The following is a 20,370-nucleotide window of genomic DNA, read 5'->3' as shown; positions in this document are numbered from 1 at the left end:
GAGAATGACTCAGAACTCAGGAAAATGTTATATTTAGGATTGTAGCTTTATTATAAAGGATGAGAATTAAGACCAATTAAATAAAGTGATGCATAGGCTGAAGTCTGGAAGAGTCCCAAACATGAAGCTTCCTGGCCTTCAGGATGCATCATCCTCCCAACACATCAGTGTATGATTATCAACAAAGAGAGCTCAACTGAGCCTCGATATCCAGAATTTTTATGGGGGTTTCATAATGTTGGCATGATCAAATCATTGGCCATGTAATTGAACTCCATCTCCAGGTCCCCTCCACCCCTGTAATCACATGGGTGGTCTTTTTTGCACTGGCCAGCCCCTATCCTGAAATTATCTAGGAGCTCACCATGTGTCATCTCATTAGCATAAACTCAGGTGTGGTCCCAAGGACCCACCATGGATAACAGAGATAGTCCCATCACTTGGGAAATTCCAAGGATTTAGAAGCTTCCGCCCCAACTCTGAAACCCAGGCAAAGATCCACAAACTCTTTATTGCCTTTCTTCTCTCATGGAAAAGCCTGACAGCCTGGAATACAATTCTCTAGCCTCAGTCATTGGCTCTCACCCCTTATTATTTATTAGTGGGCTTCTTTTCACAGAGCCTGAATTAAGACTTAAGAGCAGAGGCAAAAAATCACATTTATTTTATAAATTTGCTTTACCGTGGGATTCTTTTTAGTCAAACTCTCCAAGGCATGTAACATCCATAATAGCTTCACTAGATTGTGTGTTTGCTGTGAGCCAGTCCTGCACACGGAGAGCTGAGTGCTAGAGTTAGGCTGCCTGGTTCCAGTCCCAGAACCATGCTTCTTAGCAGTGGGAACTTGCAGGGCTACCCTAGGTGTGTGGCCCCTGCCAAATTTTTATAGCACCCCATCTCTGTAGAAAAAATTGAATCACCTAGAATCATTCTGTCAATATTATTCTAGTGCCCGTCAAAGAGATACTCTTCCAGCCAGCAGGCATGATCTGCTTAGTGGGACACTCATCCTCTTGAATCTGGGCCTGTCCAGGGGTCCTGGGACAACAGGTCTATGAGCTCCTTGGGCATCTTGTCTCCCTCCAAGGAGTGGGTTAAATAAAGGGTTGGAGAGAATTGAGGACTAAGACCCCTGCTGGTCCCACTGCCCCTCAGGTTTGGGAGGACTGAGGCCTGGAGTAGAGCAGATTTCTCCTGTGCTCCCCCTACCCTCCAGCTCACCAGCACCTAAGGGTGTTGCTGGACATTGGGCAAGTTACTTAATTTCTCTGTGTCTCCATTTCCTCATCATAAAATGAGGATAATAATAGCACTGATTTTAATAGCAATTAATAACCTTATCTTAGGGTTAGTAGAAGGAAAAATGATTTAATATGTATAAAGTACCCAAAAGTAAAGCCTGGCTCAAAATAAGTGCTCTTCAGATGTTCACTTTCTCCTTGTTGTTGTTGTTAACTGTTAAGTCATCCACACAACTGTGTAAATCTCTTGGTTTTTTTTTTTTTTAATTCACAATTTACTGTAGGGAAATCAAGATTTCAGAGAATTAAAATAATTGGTCCAAAGCCACCCATGTATTTGTTCAGTGTCTGTGCCAGAATTTGAATCCAGTTTAGCCTGATTCTGAGGCCTGCCCATTTTATTATATGCTCCACGGCCTTCTATTTGCTCAGAAGTTGAATTTATGTTATCTTTTAAAAAAATCATAGCTAACTCATAAAGTTACATCTTCATGGTCTGATATCAGTATGGAGGTTTTCTTTTCTGGAGAGCAGGCTGCAGGTGGATACAAATCCTGGCTGCTAGACAACTTTCTAGAGAAGCAGGAGCTGAGTAGCAGAGTGGAGCCTGGACTGCCAGGTCATTAGCAAGCATGTGCACACTGAGAGAGTGACACAGTTATTTCTCAACTCAGAACCTGGTGCCGCAACTTTCTTCCTTCCAGAACCAACTGAGCTTCATTCTACCTTTCCGCATAGGCTCTGCCAAGCCTTGGAGGATCCTGTCTGCTCCCCAAACACCCTAGGAAGGTTTAAACATCCTTCTACCTTGGCTTTGGGAGGCAGGCATTCAAAAAGGACCCCCCCCCCCATTCACGCCGGCCAAGCTGCAGTTTGAGGAGGAATCACTTAGCAGCCTGCTGATGGATAGAGTTGAAAAAGAAATGAATACTTCCAGAAACAACCCAAAGGCAGTTCCAGCAAGAGAAAAGGCACTTTAAGGTACAGAAGAGAAGAACAGTTGGAAGTTACAGGAATCCACCGAAGTGAAATAAGTCCGTAAGATGGTATGAACAAGTTGGGCTTAGGGCCTGGGTCAAAGCTAAGAATATCTGTGCCAGGTACTGATTCTGAGTGCCACACTTAGAGATTTGGAGCAGCAGGCTAGGGAGAAAGGCAGGGAGAGGAAGTCACAGCCACTGCAATGGGAAGCAAGTTTCCCAACCAAGGAAACTGCCTGTTGGAATTATTCCAGTTATACCAATATCAAGGGCATTGTCAGTGCATTCAGAAATTTAGTAGCCAAAGCAACTTGGCCTTAGAAAACTAGCGTTCTGTTTCAGTGGACTGGTAGCACCTCAGCTAGGATTCTGAAAACTGGGAAGGGGGTTGGAGGAATGAGAAGGTATTGTTGATGCTGTTTTGTGACTCAGTGGGGTATTTGCAGATCAAAATAGTTTCAAGTAATTCCACAAGAGGGAATGATCCCTTTTCTGAACACTGAATGTGATAATAACCCCCAAATCCACCTATTCCAGCCTTCAGATATTGGGCTCAGGTTAATCGAGATTTTGCACCACGTTAGGATAAGTATGAGTTAGCGTTATTTTTGATTCAAAGGTGGTTATAGAGACCTTTTCAAAGAGGTAGGATATGAGGCTGGTGAGAGCAGCAGTGGATGGGAAATGTCAGGATGCTGGGAACCAGTGTGAATGAAACAGAATTAAGCCAAGAGCGGCAGCAGGTAATTGCAAATGGCTAAGGTCGTCTAATTTCCTGCCGTGGGGTTGTGACAGAGCTTTTCAGCAGACCAGAGGCTCTGCAGCTCACATTTCCTGAGGGTCAGTCCAAGGTCATACTGGCCAGTTGGGGACAAAACAAAGACTGATCACTAAAGATCCTTGCTGACGAGTAGCTGGATCCCCTGGACGTAATCTAGCTATGAGTTCTAGATGTTTCCCACCACCCCCTTCATTCACAGTTGGGAAGCTAGCTGTGATATAAGGGACATTTGTCTTCAGGGTTCTTTGCCCTTTTTTTATAGGCTCCTAATGGGACCCACTGCTGTCTCTGGACCCTGAGCTCTCCCACTATACAGGGGCCTCCATTCACAGAGTTGACTGATAAAATCTGTTAATTTATGCTTAAGTTCTGGTGGTTTAAAATATTGCTTTCCTATCCCCAGATATATCTTTGTTGTTGTTGTTAATAATAATCAGGTAGATGATTAAACTAATAAATATTATTAAATCAGAAGGGGGAGGGGGAATACAGGAGTAGGGGATTAAGAGGGACAAACTATTAGGTATAAAATAAGCTACAGGGACCTACTGTACAACACAAGGAATGTGGCCAATATTTTATAATAATTATAAATGGACTATAACTTTTAAAAATTGTGAATCAGTATGTTGTATACCTCCATATAATATTGTACATTAACTATACTTCAATTAAAAAATGGGAAAAAATTTTAAAAAGGGAAAAAATAATAATCAGGTAGAGAAGATCACAGGAGGAGGTTTGAGGAAGTCTTCTCCCTCCCTTCAAACCTTACTGAGTTAGAGAACTGTGAACTCCAGATTTGAAGCCAAGAGGCTCATCTTCTAGTCTGTGCCACCAGGATGCTGTGTGACCTTACACAAGTCACTTCATATCTCACCTCTCTTGTTTTCCTCCTCTGAATTGAAGGGATGGGTTGACCTCTAAAAATCCCTTTTAAATATCTTCCAAATGCTACCTGTGAGTAAAGCTAGGCCAGTTAGCATAACTTTGATCCAACTCCACAGAACAGCCCAAGGGTTGAGCAGTTACTTTGCTATCGGGTCAGAAGGAGATCTAGGGCAGGGCTGGTGAGAATGGGGCAGGGGAAGCCAATGAGAAACGCTACAGAGCCCACCACTCCGGCCCAGATTGGGTGGGAGTGTGGGTGTAGATACCACGGACGTTATGTAAGCAGGGTTTTCACCTTCTCTCATCGCATACCCTGGGGGGCAGCTCTGCTCACTGTGGGCCCAGTGGAATATTTGCTGGCCTATGATACATTGGGAAGCTAGAGATAAAAGGTTATGAAAGTGAATACTATCTCAAACGCTCTGTAAAGCAAAGCCCATGCCGCTCCCCAGCCCTATGGAAATAATTCTTTGCTGCTCCAGTGACTGCAGATTCCACACCCGGAATCCCTGCTCCAGAAGTACTTCTTGTGGTCCCTGTTAGGCTTTTTGTAACAGTCAGTGATGGAAAGTCTTGACACTTGCTGTTGACACTGTAGGTGGGGAGAGGTGAGCTGAAGTGGAATTGTTTGTTCTGTTTTTGTCCTGCTGACAATTAGCAGTTACCTGCAGCTTGACTTTACCAGGTCAAGAACCTCTACTTTAACAAAACCTAACTGAGGTCCTAAATTAAGACCCATGTGGAAAGAAGGGCCAGGAAACTTTGGCTAAGGCAGAAGGGAGGGCAAAGTAGTGGGTTTGCTGACCTCTAGGTCACCCAGTTTCTTCCCTCAGTGGGCTCAAAGCACTTGATTTTGCCTGGGAGTTAGCCACTGGTGATGTGAACCTTGGCCGTGCGTATTGGGGAAAAGACTTACTATACAGGACAAGTTCAGTACTGGTGCCTGTCCTTCCCAGTTGGCAAAGGTCCCATCTCCAGATCAGTCATCGGATGCCTCTCTGGGGTGTTCTGAGTAGATCCAGGCAGACTCTCTTGAGAGGAGAATGTTCTAAGCTCAGGCCAGGAGAGAAGACCGAGTCTCTTACATAGTGCATGCATCACCCTCGTGACTTGTCATCTCATTTTCTCCACTGACGTATTTCTGCTCTTGGTAAAATCCTCCAGTATGTGGCCCTGAGAAGAACCTTCCTGTTCAGCAAGCACAGCCAATGAGCTGTGCAGAATTTCAGGGCCCAAAATAGAAAGTCTGCAGGCACGCTGTGCCCCGAGGGACCGTTTTGTGCCCCAGAAGAGCCTGCTTGCTCAGATGCTAGGAGGGCAGTCTTCTGTGAGAAGACCAGATGCCTCGTGGGCCCCTGGGGGACCAGTGCTGACCCTCAGAGCAGAGGGGATACAGTTTCTAAGTCACCACCCTCATAGTTCTAGGAATCATTTCAAATCTGCCAGTTGCAGCATTATTGCTAAACCCTGGCTTCTCCACCTGGACCCATTATGAAAAAAATGTAGATTGCTTTGTAAGATTAAACAAGCTCAACACACTGATTTTAGGATTTCCGAGAGCGAGAGAGGTACTTGGATATTATCAACATCAGACCAAGCTATTAAGAGAAAAGAAAGGAAAAGCTTTAAACAAACAAAAGCCTTTCTCCTGCTCTGCTAATCCACCTGGAGATTTGATGACTCATGTTGGGTTGCCTCGGTAACCATGTCATAAGAAGAGCGTGTGTGTAGGTGCATGCGTGTGTGGGATTGTGGGGAATCCTTTGGCACCTCCATCCCGTGCCTCATCCTGGGGTGCTGAGAGCTGACCCTGTATGCATGGCTGTCACACTTTTGCACTGGAATCATTCTGTTGTCATGTGGCCTGACCGTGAGCTGCTTGTCATGGATCATGTCCTCTGGGTGAGCAGTTTTGATGGATGGAACATCTGTGAGCTTGCCCAAGGGCATCTAGTGTGTGATTAGAGGCTCTCTGAGCCCTCCTCAATCCTCTCCCCAGCTCTCCTGGTGGAGATAGGAGGTGTCCCATCAAATGAGGCCACTGCAGCGGCCCAGGGTGGTTTTGGTTCTAGAAAGGTCTAGCTGGTCCTCCCAGGCTGTGGCTTTGGCCCTGTGATATGACAGCCAGGTGAACACATTTGATCAGATTCTCAGATGCTGCCTGTCTCATCACAGCATCTCCCACTGGGGAAGGGTGGGTGGATGGATATCTGGGTCCCTAGCCCTCCTTCTCTGTCTCTAAATCCAAAGAGAAACTCCCCTAATGTCTGGTTTCCTCTGAAATGCCAGCTGCAGAGAAGCAGCTCCAACAGTAGCTTGTTAAGAGAGACCTTCTCTTTGAAGCAGAATTCATGGTAATGTCTAAATGTTCAGGTGGAATCACATTACAGCAAATCCTTTCACGCAGAAATGCCTCAGCAAAGCTATTCTATATCCTGGGAAGACCTCTGGATTTAGCGAATCTTCTGCAATTAATGATCTTGTGTAGTGACCACTTTATGCGGTTCTGGTTCAGTAACCATTAGCAATAGCTCTGTACAATGAGATTTGTCAGAGGGTGACTCGTATCCAACAGTAAGGGGTGTTATTAAGAGGCAACATGGAGCAGTCAAAAATTTGACCACTTACAAGGTGTGTGACCTTGGGCAAGTCTCTAACTCTATGAACTTTATTTATTTTTAATAATAAGGCTGATAATACCTTTCTGGGTCACTGTGAGAGTTCAGGGAGGGAGTGTGGGAAAGTGCTTTGTGATCTGAAGTGTGATCCTCTGTTACTTTAGACTAGATCTGGATCCCTGCCAGGACAAGGACATCCAAACACTACACCCTGGGGCTATCTTGTCATGAGACTTACAATGTCTTCCATAAACACTATCAAAAAAAATTTGGAATTTTAAATAAAAATCCCATGCTTCATACTTACAGTATATGATTTCTAGTCCTGTGGTGTTTGTGCAAACAGGAAGATGAATTTGTATGGCCAGATGGAGTAATACACTCCCTGGCATCTCTTGTAAGCTGTTACTAACAAGGCAGGAGAGTGTAAAGATTAGGGGTTGGGGCTTGAAAATCAGACGCACTTGAGTTCCTATTCAGCTTTGCAACTTCCTAGTCTCTGATATTAGGCAAGTCACTTAACCTCTTTAGTCTTCAGTTTTGTCTTTTGTAAATGAGCCATAATAACGACTCATGGGTTTCTTGTGACATTCAAGTAAGCCAATGCATATAAACACTTAGCCCACTGACTGGCACATAGCAAGTGCTCAAAATGTTAGTTATGAATAATTCCCATAATCGTTTTGTTTCCTAATCAATGAGTGCTTCTTTTAAATATGGCTCTTAATGTGCTCGCTTCAACAGCACATATACTAAAATATGGAATCTTAAGAAATCCACTTAGTTCTGGTTTCATTTTGCTGTAGGTCGAAAATATTAGAACATGCACACTCACACATATTACCATTTCTATTTATGACTTTGAAGTTCTGGTACTTAGTGCACTTTTAATAATGTGAAAGCACGTAGCACAGTGCCTAGCACACAGTGAGTGTTCTAGAAGCCCGTTATAGTTTAATGAGGACATGTTGTAAAATGTCTGTAATGCCAATGTGATGGTTAATTTTATGTGTTAACTTGATGGGACCATGGGGTGCCCAGATATGTGGTCCAACATTCAGAGTGTTTCTGTGAGGGTGTTTTGGGATGAGATGAACATTTAAATTGGGAGACAGTATAAAGCAGATTGACCTCCCTGATGTGGGTGGGCCTCATCCAGTCAATTGAAGGCCTGAATAGAACAAAAAGGCTGCCCTGCCCCTTCTTTGAGTAAGAGGGAATCTTCTCCTTCCTGACTGCCTTTAAACTGGGACATTGGCTTTTTTCCTGCCTGTAGACTTGAATGGAAACATCGACTCCTCCTGGACCTTGAGCCCAGTGGCCTTCAGATGGTAACTACATGATCGGGCTCTCCTGATTCTCAGGCCTTCAGACTCAGACTGAAAGTAAACCACCTGCTCTTCAGGGCCTCCGACTTGCCAATTCGCCCTGCAGATCTTGGGACTTGCCCACCTCTGTCCATAATCATGTGAGTCAATTCTCTCTAAATCTATGTAAATCCTATTGGTTCTGTTTCTCTGGAGAACTCTGACTAATACAACCATGCTCAGGAATTTGGATTGACTCTGGATTGAAATTGGAATGACTTGTGAAGCCATTGACAATTACTGAGCAGTAGGGTTCCTGATCATATCTGGGCTTTAGGAAGACAATTCTAGAACAGTCTACAGAATAGATTGAGTGGGAGGATGTCTGGTGCAGAAGGATTATGGCTGTGATGCCAGAAATAGAATTGTGGCAGCAAGAGGAGAGAGAGTGGGATACTTTGAAAAGCTTGACAAAGGTGGGAGCGACAGGAAGGATTCTGAAGCTAATTGGAGCCACGGCCGAAATAGAAGGAGTGACGATGAGTGTCAGGTTTCTAGGTCAGGTGCTGTGAGCAGGTGATGCTGGTGTGGAAATGAGAAGTCAAGGATGGAAGGAGATGAGAATGGAAAACTGTGCGTTCATTTGGACCATTGGGTTTGAAGGGTGGGGTCGGTTGGGGGATATTAATGTGGAAATGCTTCTTTAGAGCTCAGGAGAGAGGGCAGAGCAACGAAAGTAGAGGAATTCTCTGTCTCAGGATTTCTGCTGAAGCCATGGGATTCTCTGCTTGTACCCAGGGTGGGAGGGAGGAGGAGCTCCAGGAAAAGAATGGTCGGAGGGGCACAAGGAATGAGGTGGGGGGCAGGGGTGGAGTATTAACAGCTGCCAAACGGTGGAGCATGTAGGCAATGATGGATTGGCCAAGCAGTCTCATGCTGCAAGTCAGGGGGGAGGACGGGGCCGAGACTGCTGGATATGTAATGAGGAGGCCCTTGGGAACTTTGTGACATCCTCTGAAGAAATGCAAGAATGGAAATCGAGGCGGTGGGGGGAGGCCTGTGTCCAGAAGTTTGTCACTTGCATGGATGTGAGTAAACATACAATGGCTATAGGTACCAACAACTTTAAAGTGGGCCTGCGTCTTGCCAAGGACAATACTGTCCCTCCTTGAAGCCATGTGTAAAGGTGATTGTTTTGTTTAATGAGAGGAAAAATGAGTCAGGAGTCTTGTTCCTGACCGGTTGTATGTCATGGGGCAAATTTTGTTTTTACTTTCAGGCCCTCATCTCTAAAGTGAAAGAATTGATCTAGGTTACCTCTATGCTACCTGAATAGAATATGACTGTTTTACACTTAATTTTCTCTCTATTGTAGGAACAAAATTCAATTAATTAAAAAAAAAATCAAAACCCCCAAACCCCACCAAGTCAACTGGTTTTCCTCTCTGGTTTCCTAGCCCAGCTTAAGTCGGTGTCTGGTCTTACCCAAATCACCATGCTGCTTTGTTTGGAAATCTTTAAGACAGAGGAGGGAGAGGGGAGTGGAATGACAGTGTGCCTCTTTCCTTTCCTGCTCACGACTTTATCTGGAGGAAAGGTCGTGTGGGAGTATGTAGGAGAGGAGGAAGATCGACTTTATTTGCTCCTCATCTCATAGTCATTCTGTGGAGCATGTAGAACAGGTAGCATTTTCCATATTTTATAGTTGATAAAACTGAGACCTTCCTAAACGCACACAGATTATTAATTACACACTTACTGGGCATCTGCTATGCTCAACTTCCAGGGAAACAAAGAGGAATAAGGCACTAGCTAGCTGTGTGATCTAAAGTAAGTGACTTCACCAACCTGGCTTCAGTTTTATCCCCTTTAAAAAGAAGGGGCCCCATTCTGTAACTAACTAGATCCTTACATTTCACACATGCTAGGATTCTGTGCCTGGGTCTCTGAGTCCTCCTGTTCTGTTATAGGAGAACATTAGAGCCTTCGCCTGGGCTCGAACTAGGTCGAGGATGTGTGAGCCTCTAGCCAGAGGTCTTGGGTAAGAGATGCCACTTTTCTCTGGCAGATATAGTTAGAGAGTTGGCTGTAGAAGATGATTTTGCCTCTATGTTTCCAAGAACATGAGGAGGTGGGGACATAAGGAGAGGATGTTAGGGTTTCCACCAGATTGCTTTTTGGGGGAATTATTTTTAAGCCAGTACCACTTTCTGCCCAGCAAGCTTGCTTTTAGGGATGCTCTTCAGTATCTTTTCAGCCTGCATCTCCCATGAGGGACAGCAGTTCACCATTAGTCAGTGTCCCCAATCTGTCCTTGCTATTTTAATCCTTAAGCTTGTGAATGATCCGTAGTGGAAGATAAACCAGATTAAAAAGATAAAACAATCAATGTCAATACAAACGTACCCATTTATATGCAAGTTGGTGCACCTGATTCGCTGTGATTCCACTAGAGTATCCCGCATGACCACTTTGCCAGGGTGGTAGAGGACTGGGGAACATGAATTGTAGAGCCAGACGGCAGGGCTTACGGTCCGGCTCTGACACCCTTTAGCTGTGTGTCGTGGTGATGTCATAGCCTCTCTGTGCCTCTCTTTCCTGGCTGTAGAATAGGGGCGATCCTAGTACCTGCTCCATAGGGTTACTTTGAGGACAAAATGCCCTAATTCATGTAACGTGCTCAGAGCAGTGCCTGGCACACTGTAAAAACTTAAAATCTGAACTGTTAATCGGTTCTTATTATTTATAGGCGATTAGCTCACAGTCTCTCACGTCTCCACATTGGCTCTTTGAGGGTGGGTAATTCTGATTGTAATTCAACCTTCCTTCTCGGAGTAACTTGAGAGCCTGACATCAATTTCCTTAGACATTTCAGAGACCACCAGGTAAGAGGTTGTTGTTATTTCTTTTTATCAATGAAAAATTTGGAGTGAAAAATTATCAGCTTATCCTGAGTTCCCTTGTACAGGCAGACCTTGTTTTTTTGCCCTTCACATATATTTCCTTTTTTTTTTTAATTAATTAATTGAAGGTTTGTAGCAGCCTTGCATCAAAGTCTATTCGAGCCATTTTTCCAGCAATATTTGCTGCTCTCTTCGTGTCTCTGTCATATTTTGGTAATTCTCATATTTGGTAATTCTCAAACTTTTTCATTATTCTATTTTTGTTATGGTGACCTGTGATCAGTGATCTTTGATGTTACTACTGGGACTCGCTGAAGGCTCAGATGATGGCTAGCATCTTTTTAGTAATAGAGTACTTTTAGTTAGGGTATATACTTTTACTTTTTTTTTTAGACATAACACTATTGTGCACTTAATAGGCTACAGTATAGTGTAAACATAACTTTTATATGCACTAGGGAACCAAAAAATTTATGTGACTCACTTTATTGTGATATTTGCTTTTTTGTGGTGATCCTGAACCAAATCTGTAATATTTCTGAAGTAAGCCTATATATCCATAACTCTGAGGGTGGTAGAATCCAGAACCTTCCCTGACCTAGCTCATCTCATTGTCAGCCTGTGGCGACTACCCAGTGCACGGTGGGTTTCTCGTGTTCAGAGATCCTGTCCTACTCCTTGAAATACAGCAGGTCTTTTTAGCTAAAGGCCCACATCTGAAGATTCCAATTTGCTTTCCCTGAAAAGTCCCCTCAAACTTGGAGTCCTTACAACACTTGCCTGTGTCCAGGTGGTCCTTTGCCCTTAGTCCCCAAGTTCACAGTCAACTGGACTAGGGCTGTTTCTCAGGAGGCCTGTGGCAAAGGCAGGTACCACAGGGCACTCAGCTCGCAGAAGGTGCCAAGAGCAAGCAAGAGTCCCCTGGCTCCTGAACAGAGAAAGAGGAGCCTGCCAGCCCAATTTCTGCCTTGAGACAGTAATCAAGCCCACAAGTAAGTTATACTCAATAAGGATCCTACCAATAAGATTATCAATGAGAGAGGGACAGAAGCTCCTTTTCTGAGAAAAAATGAGAAGAGGAGAAGGGATTCCTCCCACATCTCATATTATGACCTTTGAAGGGTTATGATGTATGAGAAGAATCAGCATGTCTGAAATGTTCCAAAGGAGTGGAGTAATACTGATGGACAAAAGCTAAAGGAACATTGCAGCACTTGATAAAGTAGAAATTTCTGGTGACATGAAAGTCAAAAGAAAAAGTGAGCTGCCTCTTGAGGGAGTAAGTTCCCAGTCCCTAGAGGAGCTTCACCAATGCCGGGTAACCACTTCCCATATCGGAGATTCAATTTTAAGGGACATCTAAGAATTAAAAAAAAGAATTTTGCAATAATGGAAGAGGCTTCTTTCAAAATAGTGAGCATTCTCTCTGTGGTGTCTTCAGTCAAAATATCTGCCATATGAGGATGTAGAGAAAAGAGAACCCTTGTGCACTGTTGATGGGAATGTAAATTGATGCAGCAAGTATGGAAAAAGGTATGGGGTTTTCTCAAAAATTGAATATAGAACTACCATATGACCTGGCAATCCCACTTCTGTGTGTATATCCAAAGGAAACAAAAACAGGATATCTAGGAGATATCTGTCCTAATGTTCATTGAAGCATTACTCATAGTAGCCCAGGTATGGAAACAACTTAAGTGTCTGTCAATGGATGAATGGATAAAGAAGATGTGGTTACTTATATATTATCATTCAGTCATGAAAAAGAAGGAAGTCTTATCACTTGAAACAACATGGATAGACCCTGAGAGCATTATGCTAAGTGAAATAAATCAGTGAAAGACAAATACTGCATGGGATCACTTATGTGTGGAATCTAAAAAAAGTCAAACTCATAGGAAAAAGAGAGTAGAAAATGGTTGCCAGGGGCTGGGGTTGGGGGGGATTGGGAGACTCTGGTAAAAGGGTACAAACTTTCAGCTGTAAGATTAATAAGGTCTGATGATCTAATCATGGTGACTATAGTTGATAATACTTACTGTATAACTGAAATTTGTGAAGAGAGTAGAACTTACATGTTCTGATACACACACACAAAGATAAATATGTGAGGTGATGGCTGTGTTAATTAACTAGACGGGGGAATCCTTTCACAGTGTATGTGTATATCAAATCAACACAATATACACTTTAAATATATTTCAGTTTTTATTTGTCAATTACACTTCACTAAAGCTGGAAAAAAAACATCTACCATAAAATTGTCAAGCTTCCCCAAACATCTAGTTCATGGCAATAATCTCTGAGATTCCTTAAAAGAGGGAAGGGTTGGTTTTAGCTTTGGAATTAGTCATCTGTGAGGAGATCAAGTCAAAAGATCTTTATCAAGCACACATAGTAGGTTCCAAGTGTAGGGCCAGGTGCTGAGGGAAATTAAGTGGTAAGGTCTAGCTAGCACCTGGAAAGGAGCTGATGCCTAGTGGTGACACGGGGAATTAAGAGGGCAAGCCCACCCTTCTTGCTTCTAGGATGGTAATATTGAGAAACTGTGAGATGGCAGAGTTAGAGGAAGACAGGGGGAAGAGTCTGGAATTGGCCTTGATGAGACAGGAAATGGAGATTCACATGGAACAAGGGGGTAGGCCAGGGGCCTGCTGACATCCACTGCTCTGGTTCATGGACAGAGATGCCCTCCACCCTGCCTACCAGACTCGATTCGGACTTGAGAGGAAAACACATCACATCCATCCTCTCTCCCACTGGCACTCAGGCCTTGCCTCTCTGGTGCAGTGTTTGCCATGGGGTATTAACCCTCCTCCTGCACACCCGCCCTCCCTTAGAGAAAGCTGAGACCCTGGGCAAGGAGAGCCCCCGTCTGCAGCTGGGCTCATGCCATAGTCCTCGCATTTTCTGTGCCTGAGCTGCACAAGGCCATTTCGTGTCCCATTTAGTGAGCCTGGAGAGCTCTCTGACTTGGGAGACGAGAGAGCTCAAGACATCTGGCCTGTGGCAGGGGGTGAAATACCGTCTGATTCAGAAGTTCTTCTGTGACTTCCTCCAGAAGCGACTGCCTCATTCGTGTCTCCAAAAATAAAAATAGCAAGGGTTAGATCCATGCTTCTCTCCTATTCTTTAGGGATGCTGTGATTGAGTGACGGCTCAAGAGAGCTGACATTAAAAAAGAGGCAGAGGAAGAAGGATGACGTAAAAATACGTTACTTCGGGGTATTTTTCTTCCTTAATCTTATTGAACTTTATTCTTGACACAACATACTTTAAATGGAGGGAAATGCCTTATTCTAGAATAATCCTCCCCAGAGACCCTGTTTTAAGATGGGTACCTGGCATGACATTAGACAGGCAGTGACTCCATTCCTGATAATAAAGCAGACCACCACCACCCAGCACCTGATCTAGCAGAGGCAGCCTGTTCCCTTTTATCAGAATCTTGAAAAGGCAATACTTCCACGTGGAGCAAGAGTAAACGTTACTGCTCAATCTCTGAACTTGGCTGCATTCCTCCCACGAGGTTAAGAGCTCAGGAGAATCTGTTTGATCCAGTGTTTTCAGCTCAGTCATTTCACGTTGAGCTTTGTTTGCTATCTCTTGGACCTTTTCTTCTACACATCAGTCCTGTGGACAAGATGGGGTGGTTAAGGCTGTGTTATGGTGGAAGGGATGGGCATGGAACTGCAGTGCCTGGATTTCACCAGAAAAGATCCATTCAACTGGATATCTATCACTGAGATCCTCCCTAAAGGTTCTTTTCAAAGAACGTAAAGTTTTAGGAAGGATCACACAGATTCAAACTAGGGTGTGGCAAGGCTATGTGACTCCAGGTCAGAGATCTGGGGGTCAGGAAGCACAGGGAGCCATTAGGTCCTAGAGTCTGTGACAAGAAAGATCCAGAATCTAGGAAATCTGTGTGTGACTGCAAAACACCACTCCCAGGTCGTGCAGTCCCCAAAGTGCCTGAAATCTTGCTCATCCTGCTCATTTGTCCCACGGCAGTGTTTTCCTTCATGGAGTGTTGGTATTTGGAATCAGAATGGGTTCTCAGACTGTGTGTGTATTAAAACTCAATTCCCTTCTCTTCTATTGAAAAAATACTCATCTCTCTGGCCAACTGTAGACCCCCAGACCACATTCGACACTCGGGTCCCCAGATATGTAGGAGGTAGTAACGAGATTCTGTATAGGCTGAGTGTGAGTCTCCTTCTTAAGGGGCCCCCAGAGGAGGCAGCCAGCCACCTTTAAGGAGGTGGATCATGGCTGGAACCCTGTGCTTGGAGGTGTTTCTAAACGCACAGCTTGGCTTTCATTATATTTGTGACCTTTTTTAATCACAGTGCCCTCTCACTGGTTCCTGCCATGGACAGTCCCCAGGGACAAAAGAACAGTGTCTTGTGGTGACCCCAAATGCATTCACTTAGAGCTAAGTCCATAGACAGGGCTAGCTTTTGGCATAAATAGTATTTAAGCTTGTCTATGGCAACCCCTCCCCCCCGCCTTTTGCACCTTTGCTTCTTTTATATTTTTCCTGTCTTTTCTCTCCTGCACTTACTGCATTTATTCTACTAGGTCAAGGATGGCAAATACATTTCATTTTGAGTGCCAGCTCTGACTGATTAGTAGGTACTGCCTGGACCACTCTATTGAGATAGATTTAAAAAACACCTGCGTGTGAACTCTGTGATTTTTAACATCTGCCATGGGGAAATTATTAGCCATCTTCTCATTTGTGCATGAGTTTTTAGAAGGCAGAGACTGCCTTATTCAGCTTTGGATCTCTAATTATCAGCCTTGAATAATTTTTTGTAGTTGAACTGTGCCTGTATCAATTGTGGAATCTTTAATCCCCAACTAGCTTGTTCTCAGCTCTGCCTAAATTTCAGCTATCACAGAGTGACATGGGTAATAGGAACATATCATTTCAGCTCCCCATGGCCTGAAGTTCTGTACAGGATGAGAACCCGTAGAGGAAGACAAGAGAATGTAAGAAGTTTTTTTAAAAAATTGAGAAAGTGGAAAAAGGAAAGGAAGGGTGTAGGGGAAGATGAGGGAATATATTTGAGATCCTAAAGAAGTAGAAGCATTCCCAAGCCCACAGGGCTGCGGGCTGTTCAAGAACTCTGTGCACACACACGTCAGAAGTAGCCGCAGTCTGATGCCACAGCAGGCTTGAACAGACTTGCAAGAGCTGATGGTTAAATTTTCAGGAATTTTGCCAGTCAGTTGACATCATGTCGGTAACTTGAAATGGGCTGTGACAGGAGTATTGATACCACAGAAATTGGCAAAGGCTACAAACCGGGACTCCACCCCTGCCACGCCCCCCCCACTCTCCAACCCAGAACCGACTATCAGACATTTCCTATTGCATCACTGAATATGTGCCCCCAAACTCTGGGTGCAAAGAGGAATAAAAATATTAAGTGCCAGTCTATATATGACCCCAAGGGGGCTAATCCATCCTCAATTTTGAGTCTTGTCCATTCTGATGGAGAGGCAGGACTGGGAAGCTCTTCATGGCTGGTGGGTTGCTGACTGCTTCAGGGTTCCAGGGACCCGCTTTGATTGGCTCACTCGGCAGAGGCTCACCCTGGCTTTAGAGTAGAAGAAGGGCGCCAGTCAAAACATAGATGGTAGGAAAGGTCAGCTGCACACAAAAAAGGACCTTTATTGGTTATGAGATGCTGTAATATAGGTAGCGAATTACATTCCTGCAGTGACTTTTTCTAAGGGAAAATGACCTAAGAACCCTTTTATAGGTCATCCTACCCATGGACAATTCTTTAACTGAATTGAGAGGAGCCCTGGAGGACAGGCTGGGGTGCACGCTGGCAGAGTGCTGGCAGGGGAAATGCCCCAAGGGGCTCAGATGGCAGGTTCTCATTGCAGCTTAGAGGAGTTCCTCTGGGTAGCCCTTTCCCCTCTGCCCAACCATGGGGTCCAGGCAGAGTCTTCTCAGGGATCTCATGTGCAGAAAGGAGGCTTCCAGACTGCAGCAGCTGCTTTCTTCATGTCCTCAGGGCAGGAATCCATCTTTCCCACTGCTGGCTATTGAACAGGTCATTGGCACTGGGCCCATCTCTTGGGGTGAGGAGGGAGCTGGGGGAGGCTGGTAGACGGGGCAGGAAGGTCCAGGGAGGATACCTGATTTGGAGACAAGCTGCTGGGGTAAGTCTAGTGATGCCTCCTTAGTTGGACCTCAATCTTGGCCTGAAGAAGGAGGACTCCCCTGCCCATAAACATTGTAACTGATTCTGAGCAGCGGGAATGTGTCAGGTAGAGACAGGAGCCAGGCAAACTAAAGAAGCAAGACAGAGAAAATAAATACGAGAGGGAATCAGTCTACTGTCTCTCCAGAGGAAGGGGAGGAAGGTATTTGAATAGTATCTGCTCACTTACAGCAGTGTTTTCCCAACCTCAGTGATTCTGAGCACTTGCTCGTGATTTTCACCTCCTCTCGTTTCCACTTGTTTCATGATTTATTTAGTATTTGTCTTTAAGATAACTCACTTTTAAAAAAACCCTCAGGTTCTTGTTAAAAATGGTATCCTTAAATAAATTGCCTCTGATATGCCAGTTTAATTTTTTTCTAATACACACTATTAGAAACACATGACTGGAGTGTGGGGAGGGTATAGCTCAGTAGTAGGGTGTGTGCTTAGCACGCTTGAGGCCCTGGGTTCAATCCTCAGTACCTCCATTAAATAAATAAATAAACAAACCTAATTACCTGCCCCCCCCCCCGCAAAGCAAACAAACAAAACCTCTTCCTCTATTTACCCCTGAAGCCATTGGGAGGTCACCATGTGCACCTTAATGGGAATAGCAGTCTCCCTGAACTCAGCCATCGCTGAGAATGAAGCCACAAGAGGCACCTGGCTTTGGATTTCTGGCATTCATTAATGCCTCCCGCTCAGCCGCCCAACTCACACACTTGTCAGAGGTCACATTTGTCAGAGCTCTCATTTGGCATCAGACATACTTATTTTTTCCCCTTCGGTCCTCGAGCCCAACATGAACAAGACATACAACGTCTGTTCTGTTAGATCAGGTGCCGGGTGCTGGTGGTTTGTTTCATTACTAGAAATGAAGTCATTGCCTGTCTAATGTCATGCAAGGTGCCCTTTTTAAAATAGGGTCTCTGATAGGGATTGTTCTAGAATAAGGCATTTCTCTCCATCTAAAGCATTTCATGTCAAGAATAAAGTTCAGTAAAATTAAGGAAAAAAGGTATTTTCATGTAATATGTATTTTCATGTCTCCTTTCTTTGTCAGTGTTCTGACCTCTGCCCTTTTTGTTTTTCATGCTGGGTCTCTTGTATGTTCTCTTGATCATTTTCTTGTTCTGTATTCTCTTTATCTGAATCCAAAATTATGAATCTGGTCTCTGTCTTTTTAAAAAAAATCACAACAAGGAACATTTCCTTGATAGAGGCTTAAACCTGATGTACATTTTTTGGCAGCACAAATGAGTTTTGGAAGAGAGTTACAAGGACTCTTCTCCAAACGTGAACACTATCCAACAGCTTTTAATGGTGGGCCTGGCTGCCTGATTGGATTGTACTTCCACTAGGGGGCACTGTTCCCTTTATATGTCAAAACTTTTATGGCAGTAGGAACAATAGAAATGTTGGTTTCCTTTTGGAAATAGGTGCTATCGAACACAGCTTTGGGGAGGAGAACATTAAAGATATGAAGCCAGTTGCAAAGAAAACACTTGGTTTTAGGAGCAAATTCACCCAATATCATAGACGTAACGTCAGCCCACAGTGGAGTTGGTGGAAGCTGTGACATTCCTCATGTAGCAGCTTTCACGAGATCTTTCCTATTCCACTTGTCAGCTGGCAAAGTTCTTTCCCTAAATTCAGCCTGGAGCCGAGGGATCCTTCTCAATAACTTCACAGAGTCCTGTCTGAGCCTATTATCTTTATAGGATTAATCTCAAGCTTGTTTTAATTTGTTTTAAGCGGGATAAGATCTCAGCCACTAGCTAGTACTAACCCCACATGACAAAGACACAGGTGTAGAGAGATAGAACTGCACAGGGCTCAGTAGGGGTGACATGAATAGCCCCTGATAACGTGTCTCCAGTTTTTTCAGGTCTCACACACCTATGTCTTTCTTACACATACCCTCTTCCAACTTCCAATGATGTCTTTTGTCAATGGGATTTTTAAAAAGTCTTTTCTGACCTGACAGGGTTTAATGTAACTCACTTTGTAATATTCTACCACAGACACTGGATTCCAGTAGCTTATACATACCTGGGGTTATTGCCAATTTTTCTTTAATAGTCCAGGATATTGAATCAATGACTTTCTTGGGCCCTTGAACAATGAGCCATGATGAATAGGAGCTAATGTGGGAGAATGAAAGGGACTGTCCTTGGATCCAGAGATTCAGGTTTTCCTCCAAGCAACACCTTCAAGAATGAATTACTTTGGGCAAAACTGCTTGATCCTCTTCTGGCCTTTATTTCCTTTCTGTAAGTTCTAGCTAGTGGCATAGCAGCATTTAGTGAGCCAGAGATTTTGTGTGTATTATCTCATGTCTCAAAATAGCCCTGTGAGATATTATCATCCCCATTTTACAGAAAAGGAAACTGAGACTCAGAGAGCCCAAGTCATTTCTCAAGATCCTACAGTGGTACGTATCTGACCTAGAAAGTGGACCTATATCTTTTGTTTGTTTGTTTTGAAACCTTTCCTCTTAAGCATAGGATGAGGCCTTCAGTCTGTAAATATGCATGGAGAATCTTCTAGGCACTCAGCAGGTCTTGCTGGTTCTAAAACCTGACATTCTCATCTCAAACCCCAGAGAGACTGTGGAAAGGAAATGGTTTAAGAAAAATGATACAGTGTTTGACAGGCTGTGTGGTGTTATCGGGGGACGTATGTTCCCGGCCCTTCTCTCCCACACACGGGGTGTGATTTTAAGCAGTTCACTTCACCTCTCCTGGGGGCATTTCCTCAACTGAAAAATGAGGGGGTTGAGATGAACTCCAGCCTCTGGTCCTCACACGCTGCTTTCTCTGGCGGTGAGGCCTGAAATCGAATTTCCTCCTCCTCCTCGCTCTGACTGCTACTGTAAGATCTCCACTTCTCAGACGCCCACCCTGAATTTTTTCGGTCTGAGTTTTGGATTATCTTGTTCCTTCCTCAGGGCCCTCAGTTTCCTTACTGATGAAGCTCCGCCCAGCTGCCTCCACCCTACTGGAGCTCTGGTTCACACAGGGGAGCTGGCCAAGCAGAGGAGAAACCATAGCATCTTCTTTCTGGGGCTGCGGTTTGCTCAGGAATTTAGCAAGACTTGCTTACTGCCTGTGTTCACCACGGCGGAACCAGGTGTGCGGGGATAGAATTCAGAGTCAAGTAATGACTATGGAGCTGACGGGCAGTGTCATGTTGAGTCTCTGAAAATCCCCACTGATGCCATCACCCTTTTCATCCAAATGATTGAAAATGCATTTCTAAACAGAATTGAGGGGCCCCCTAAATAAAATCACTGTATTGGCCTTACCTTCCTGGTCTGAAGTGCTCCACGTTCTGGTCTGCAGCTGCTTCTCCACAGTCGCTCCTTATTATTGCTGATAACAACAACTGTATGAATAAACAGAAAAGAAGCTCCTATTCCATGA

General features: G+C 44.3%; 1 long non-coding RNA gene across 1 annotated transcript in view; it reads left to right on the top strand.

Moving 5' to 3' along the window:
* LOC141575127 (uncharacterized) overlaps window positions 1-20,370 on the top strand; it is a 106,206-nt gene that overhangs the window by 46,031 nt on the left and 39,805 nt on the right. Inside the window, exon 3 of the long non-coding RNA XR_012502482.1 lies at window positions 7,788-7,979. This is a non-coding gene — a long non-coding RNA (uncharacterized LOC141575127). The remainder of the gene's footprint in view (window positions 1-7,787; window positions 7,980-20,370) is intronic.

This window comes from Camelus bactrianus, chromosome 26, assembly GCF_048773025.1.
Source record: "Camelus bactrianus isolate YW-2024 breed Bactrian camel chromosome 26, ASM4877302v1, whole genome shotgun sequence".
NCBI classification, from domain to species: domain Eukaryota; kingdom Metazoa; phylum Chordata; class Mammalia; order Artiodactyla; family Camelidae; genus Camelus; species Camelus bactrianus.
Note: the sequence above shows the minus strand (reverse complement) of the source record. Positions and strands in the feature narration are given on the sequence as shown.